At 44.8% G+C, this 6,146-nt stretch overlaps 1 pseudogene; it reads right to left on the bottom strand.

Annotated features, from left to right (window-relative positions):
- Positions 1-36: 36 nt before the first annotated feature.
- LOC135517048 (tubulin alpha chain, testis-specific-like) lies at positions 37-2,719 on the bottom strand (annotated as a pseudogene).
- Between the last annotated feature and the right edge of the window lie 3,427 nt (positions 2,720-6,146).

The raw sequence follows: 6,146 nt of genomic DNA, 5'->3' as shown, positions 1-6,146 counted from the left end.
TAAACCATCACATGATGGTAAAAATCCCCAGGAGAATGGAACAAAACACATAACTTTTATTGAAATTGTCAATTAACTAAAACATGTCAGTGTTCAGTACTCTTCTCCTTCCTCAGCCTCCCCTTCCACTAAATCTACTCCCACCTCTTCGTAGTCCTTCTCCAGGGCAGCCAGATCCTCTCTGACCTCAGAGAACTCCCCCTCCTCCATACCCTCTCCCACATACCAGTGCACAAAGGCACGCTTGGCGTACATCAGGTCAAACTTGTGGTCGAGCCGAGCCCAGGCCTCAGCAATGGCCGTGGTGTTGCTCAACATGCACACAGGTCTCTGGACCTTGGCTAGATCTCCACTTGGCACCACAATGGGTGGCTGGTAGTTGATGCCAACCTGCAGGGCACAAACAAAAAAAACGGTCAAAACCTGACTAACCAATAATTAACATGCCAAGTGCCTTAAATGTTTAGAAGGATAGATCAGTGTGAATGAATGAATCCATTGCTTATTTACCTTGAAGCCGGTGGGGCACCAGTCGGCAAACTGGATGGTGCGTTTGGTCTTGATGGCGATGGCAACATTGACGTCCTTGGGCACCACATCCCCACGGTACAGCAGGCCATGTACTTCCCGTGACGAGGGTCACACTTCACCATCTGGTTGGCGGGCTCGAAGCAGGCGTTGGTGATCTCTGCCACAGACAGCATCTTGTGGCAGAGATGACAGGTGCGTAGGTGACCAGGGGGAAGTGGATATGGGGGTAGGGCACCAGTTTGGTCTGGAACTCTGGCAGGTCCACGTTGAGGGCTCCATCGAAACGCAACGAGGCGGTGATGTAGGAGACAATCTGGCCAATGAGCCTGTTGAGGTTGGTGTAGGTGGGACGCTCAATGTCCAGGTTACGACGGCAGATGTCGTAGATGGCCTCGTTGTCGACCATGAAGGCACAGTCTGAGTGTTCCAGGGTGGTGTGGGTGGTCAGGATAGAGTTGTAGGGCTCCACCACTGCTGTGGACACCTGAACACATACACAAGAGGTATAACTGTCATCATTAGGTGTTACATAATGAAAATGTACATATCAAACAAGTTTTGCTGATTTGGAAATCTACCAAATAATCATGTGAACAACTAAACATTAGCAATACCTGAGGGGCAGGGTAAATGGCAAACTCCAGTTTGGTCTTTTTTCCCGTAGTCCACAGACAGTCTCTCCATGAGCAGTGAAGCAAAACCTGAGCCAGTTCCACCACCAAAACTGTGGAAGATCAGGAAGCCCTGAAGGCCAGTGCACTGGTCTGACTGGGGTGAGAAAGAACAGGTTATGGACAAGTGACGGGAAGTTCGTCTCTATTTACTGACTGATCTCTTAAGACTCAAAATAACATCTTTCCAGGGCACAAGGACACCCTACCGGCGAACAATGAACTGAAAACTCTAAATAGTCATGATTCTACAAGCCACTTGTTCACATGTCGTTCACCATAAAAGGCTTACTAGAGCTGTCATTTGTGACAGACTTGTAAAATCGTGCTTTAAACAATGTACATTTGTTAATTGCCAGGCATACAAATACAATTTTTTTCTTGGTACATTTGAGACGGGGTCTAGTTGTGGCTGCAACTGGACTAACTTGTGAACGACTATTGGCAGAATGCATTGCTTAACTGCCTTGACGGTGATAAGCGCAATATCGTTTGCAAACTGCAGCACACCAAACGATTCATTCTCAAATTTGTTGGGCAGAGGATGCACATGGCTTTAGGCTAACAAAATTAAAAAACTAGCTAACGTTACTCACCAGCTTGCGAACTGTCCAGCACCAAGTCCACAATTTCCTTGCCAATGGTGTAGTGGCCTCGAGCGTAGTTGTTGGCGGCATCCTCCTTACCGGTGATGAGCTGCTCAGGGTGGAAAGGCCGACGGTATGTCCCGGTGCGGACCTCATCTATGAAAAATCATTCTCTGGTCAGGGAGGATTATATTTTTTATTACAGCATATAGCAATCATAGCTTCGCTCATTTCGTCCTTACCAACTACAGTTGGTTCGAGATCCACAAAAACTGCACGAGGGACATGTTTTCCCGCTTCTGCCTCGCTGAAGGTGTTGGAGTCATCCCCTCCACCGATGGTTTTGTCGCTGGGCAGGTCTTGTAGTGCCTATTTGTTAACTTCTGTAAACGTAAAAGCCTTGGTTTCATGCATGTTAACATTAGAAGCCTACTCCCTAAGTTTGTTTTACTCACTGCTTTAGCACACTCTGCCAACCCATATGTCTTAGCTGTGTCTGAATCCTGGCTTAGGAAAACCACCAAAACCTTGAAATGTCCATTTCTAACTATAACGTTTTCTGCCAAGATAGAACTGCCAAAGGGGGCGATGTTGCAATCTACTGCAAAGATACAGAACTCTGCAGGCTCTAAGTCTGTACCCAAACAATTTGAGCTTCTACTTCTAAAAATTCTCTCACTGTTCTCTCACTGTTGCTGCTTGCTATAGACTTCCCTCTGCCCCCAGCTGTGCCCTCGATACCATATGTGAATTGATTGCCCCCCATCTATCTTCTGAGCTCGTGCGACTAGGTGACCTAAACTCGGACATGCTTAACGCCCCGGCCATCCTACAAACTAAGCTTGATGCCCTCAATCTCACACAAATTATAAATGAACCTACCAGGTACAACCCCAAATCAGTAAACACGGGCACCCTCATAGATGTCATCCTACCTAATTCGCCCCCCAAATACACCTCTGCTGTTTTCAATCAAGATCTCAGCGATCACTGCCTCATTGCCTGCATCCGTAATGGGTCTGCAACCAAACGACCACCCCTCATCACTGTCAAACACTTCTGCGAGCAGGCCTTTCTAATCAACCTGGCTGGGGTATCCTGGAATGACATTGACCTTATCCCGTCAGTAGATGATGCCTGGCTATTCTTTAAAAGTGCCTTCCTCACCATATTAAATAAGCATGCCCCTCAAAAAATGTAGAACTAGGAATAGATATAGTCCTTGGTTCACTCCAGACCTGTCTGCCCTTGACCAGCACAAAAACATCCTGTGGCATTCTGCATTAGCATCGAATTAGGAACAGTTAGGAACAAATATATACAGGCAGTTAGAAAAGCTAAGGCAAGCTTTTTCAAACAGAAATTTGCATCCTGAAGTACTAACTCAAAAACGTTCTGGGACACTGTAAAGTCCATGGGGAATAAGAGCACCTCCTCCAAGCTGCCCACTGCTCTGAAGCTAGGAAACACTGTCACCACCGATAAATCCGCTACCATTGAGAATTTCAATAAGCATTTCTCTACGGCTGGCCATGCTTTCCACTTGGCTACCAAAACCCCGGTCAACTGTCCGGCACCCTTCACAGCAACCCACCACAGCCCCCACCATTTCTCCTTTACCCAAATCCAGATAGCTGATGTTCTGAAAGAGCTGCAAAATCTGGACCCCTACAAATCAGCCAGGCTAGACAATCTGGACCCTCTCTCTCTAAAAGTATCTGCCTAAATTGTTGCAACCCCTATAAATTGCCTGTTCAATCTCTCTTTTGTATCGTCTGATATTCCCAAAGATTGGAAAGCTGCCGCGGTCATCCCCCTCTTCAAAGGGGGTGACACTCTAGACCCAAACTGCTACAGACCTATATCTGTTCTACCCTGTCTTTCTAAGGTCTTCGAAAGCCAAGTTAACAAACAGATTACTGACCATTTCGAATCCCACCATACCTTCTCCGCTATGCAATCTGGTTTCAGAGCTGGTCATGGGTGCATCACAGCCACGCTCAAGGTTCTAAATGACATCACCGCCATCGATAAGAGACATTACTGTACAGCCGTATTCATCGACCTGGCCAAGGCTTTCGACTCTGTCAATCACAACATGCTTATTGGCAGACTCGACAGCCTTGGTTTCTCAAATGATTGCCTCGTCTGGTTTACCAACTACGTCTCTGCTAGAGTTCAGTGTGTCAAATCGGAGGGACTGTTGTCCGGACCTCTGACAGTCTATGGGTGTGCCACCGGGTTCAATTCTCGGGCCGACTCTCTTTTCTGTATACATCAATGATGTTGCTCTTGCTGCTGGTGATTCCCTGATCCACCTCTACACAGACCACACCATTCTGTATACTTCTGGCCCCTCCTTGGACACTGTGTTAACTAACCTCCAGACGAGCTTCAATGGCACACACAAAAAATGCTCTGCTGCCCATGACTGGAACGAATTGCAAAAATCTCTGAAGCTGGAGACTCATATCTCCCTCAATAGCTTTAAGCACCAGCTATCAGAGCAGCTCACAGATCTCATGTCAGTCGGTCACAGAGTTTCTTAACCATACTGTACTGTCTTTGAGTCAGTCATGTGTGTGGTCTAAATAACTCAACTGGCTAGTTTGCCTATCGGTAAGTAGAGGGGTGACCTGTACCATTGATCCTGCTGCTCGGATAGTGATCATCCGATTATCAACTGTAAATTTACAGATATGATGTCGCATGTCAGCACACCCCTAGAAATTATTGTGTATGAGAAAGGCAATCAGCTGTAAGAGCTTTCACTTGGTCTATGGGGACATCTTGTGGTTAAGTATGAATGACCTCCTTTTGCTGTAGGGAGGTACAGCATACCTATTAGCTATAATAATGAAAATGCTTCCTTCCTGGTTTAAGGTAATCATAATCTAACAGTTGGATAAAAGCAAATAATGTCATAGTGACTAGTCAAAGGAAGGATGCATTTCAGGCATACTAACAAGTCCCTCTTCCAACAGTTCCAGTGCTGGTACCCACCAAAATAGCTACTGGGAACTGTAGCACTCCTTGCAAGAATCATACAGTAAATTTACCATGCCTCTCCATAATTCAACAGATTGTGCAAATTATATTTCTTTAACATCGCTTTACTATAATATAAAAGAAAGGGCGATACCAATTACCTCACTACCTCATCATTTCACCAGATAAAGAAATATTACTATATTGCAATGATCATCCATTGAGAGCATCGTGACTGGCTGCATCACCACTTACGGCAGCTGCTTGGTGATATGACCATCCCATAAATTCCAATGTATTACATTTACATTTAAGTCATTTAGCAGACGCTCTTATCCAGAGCGACTTACAACTTTTAATACCTGCAAATAAACCACCTCAACATCACTAAGTACACTAAAATGACCAAATGTATGTGGACACCTGCTTGTCAAACATCTCATTCCAAAGTCATGGGCATTAATATGGAGTTGGTCCCCCCCTTCGCTATAACAGCGTCCACTCTTCTGGAAAGGCTTTTCACTTGAAGTTAGAACATTGCTGCAGGGACTTGGTTGCATTCAGCAACAGGAGCATTATTGAGGTCAGATGTTCCAATTCATCTTAAAGGTGTTCGATGGAGTTAAGGTCAGTGCTTTGTGGATGTCAGTCAAGTTCTTCCACACTGATTGACAAACCATTTCTGTATGGACCTCGCTTTGTGCACGGGGGCATTGTCATATTGAAACCGGAAAGGGTCTTCCCCGAACTGTTGTCAAAGTTGGAAGAACATAATCATCTAGAATGTCAATAGATATGCTGTAGCGTTGACTGCCCTTCACTGGAACTAAGGGACTTAGCCCAAAACATGAAAAACAACCCCAGACCATTATTCATCTTCCAAACTTTAGTTGGCATTCTGTGTTGGGGCAGATAGCAATTGCCTGGAAATCAGCCAAATCCTGACTAAGTAAAATCAAAATGTTTGCATTTTGTTCAGTATACCTGCTCTCAACCTGATTGCTCAGCCATGAAAAGCCAACTGACATTTATCTGCATTGCTTGCCGTATGGGGTTTAGGGCTGCGTTTCTGTATCACCACTGATATCGGCCGTTGTAAAAAGGGCTTTATAGTGATTGGATATACAGTTTAAGTCGGTAGTTTACATACACCTTAGCCAAATACATTTAAACTCAGCTTTTCACAATTCCTGATATTTAATCCTAGTAACAATTCCATGTCTTAGGTCAGATAAGATCACCACTTTATTTTAAGAATGTGAAATGTCCGAATGATAGAGATAATTTCAGCTTTTATTTATTTCATCACATTCCCAGTGGGTAAGAAGTTTACATACACTAAATTTGTATTTGGTAGCATTTCCGTTAA

Source organism: Oncorhynchus masou, chromosome 28, assembly GCF_036934945.1.
Source record: "Oncorhynchus masou masou isolate Uvic2021 chromosome 28, UVic_Omas_1.1, whole genome shotgun sequence".
In the NCBI taxonomy this organism is placed as follows: domain Eukaryota; kingdom Metazoa; phylum Chordata; class Actinopteri; order Salmoniformes; family Salmonidae; genus Oncorhynchus; species Oncorhynchus masou.
This window is presented reverse-complemented; position numbering and strand designations above follow the sequence as displayed.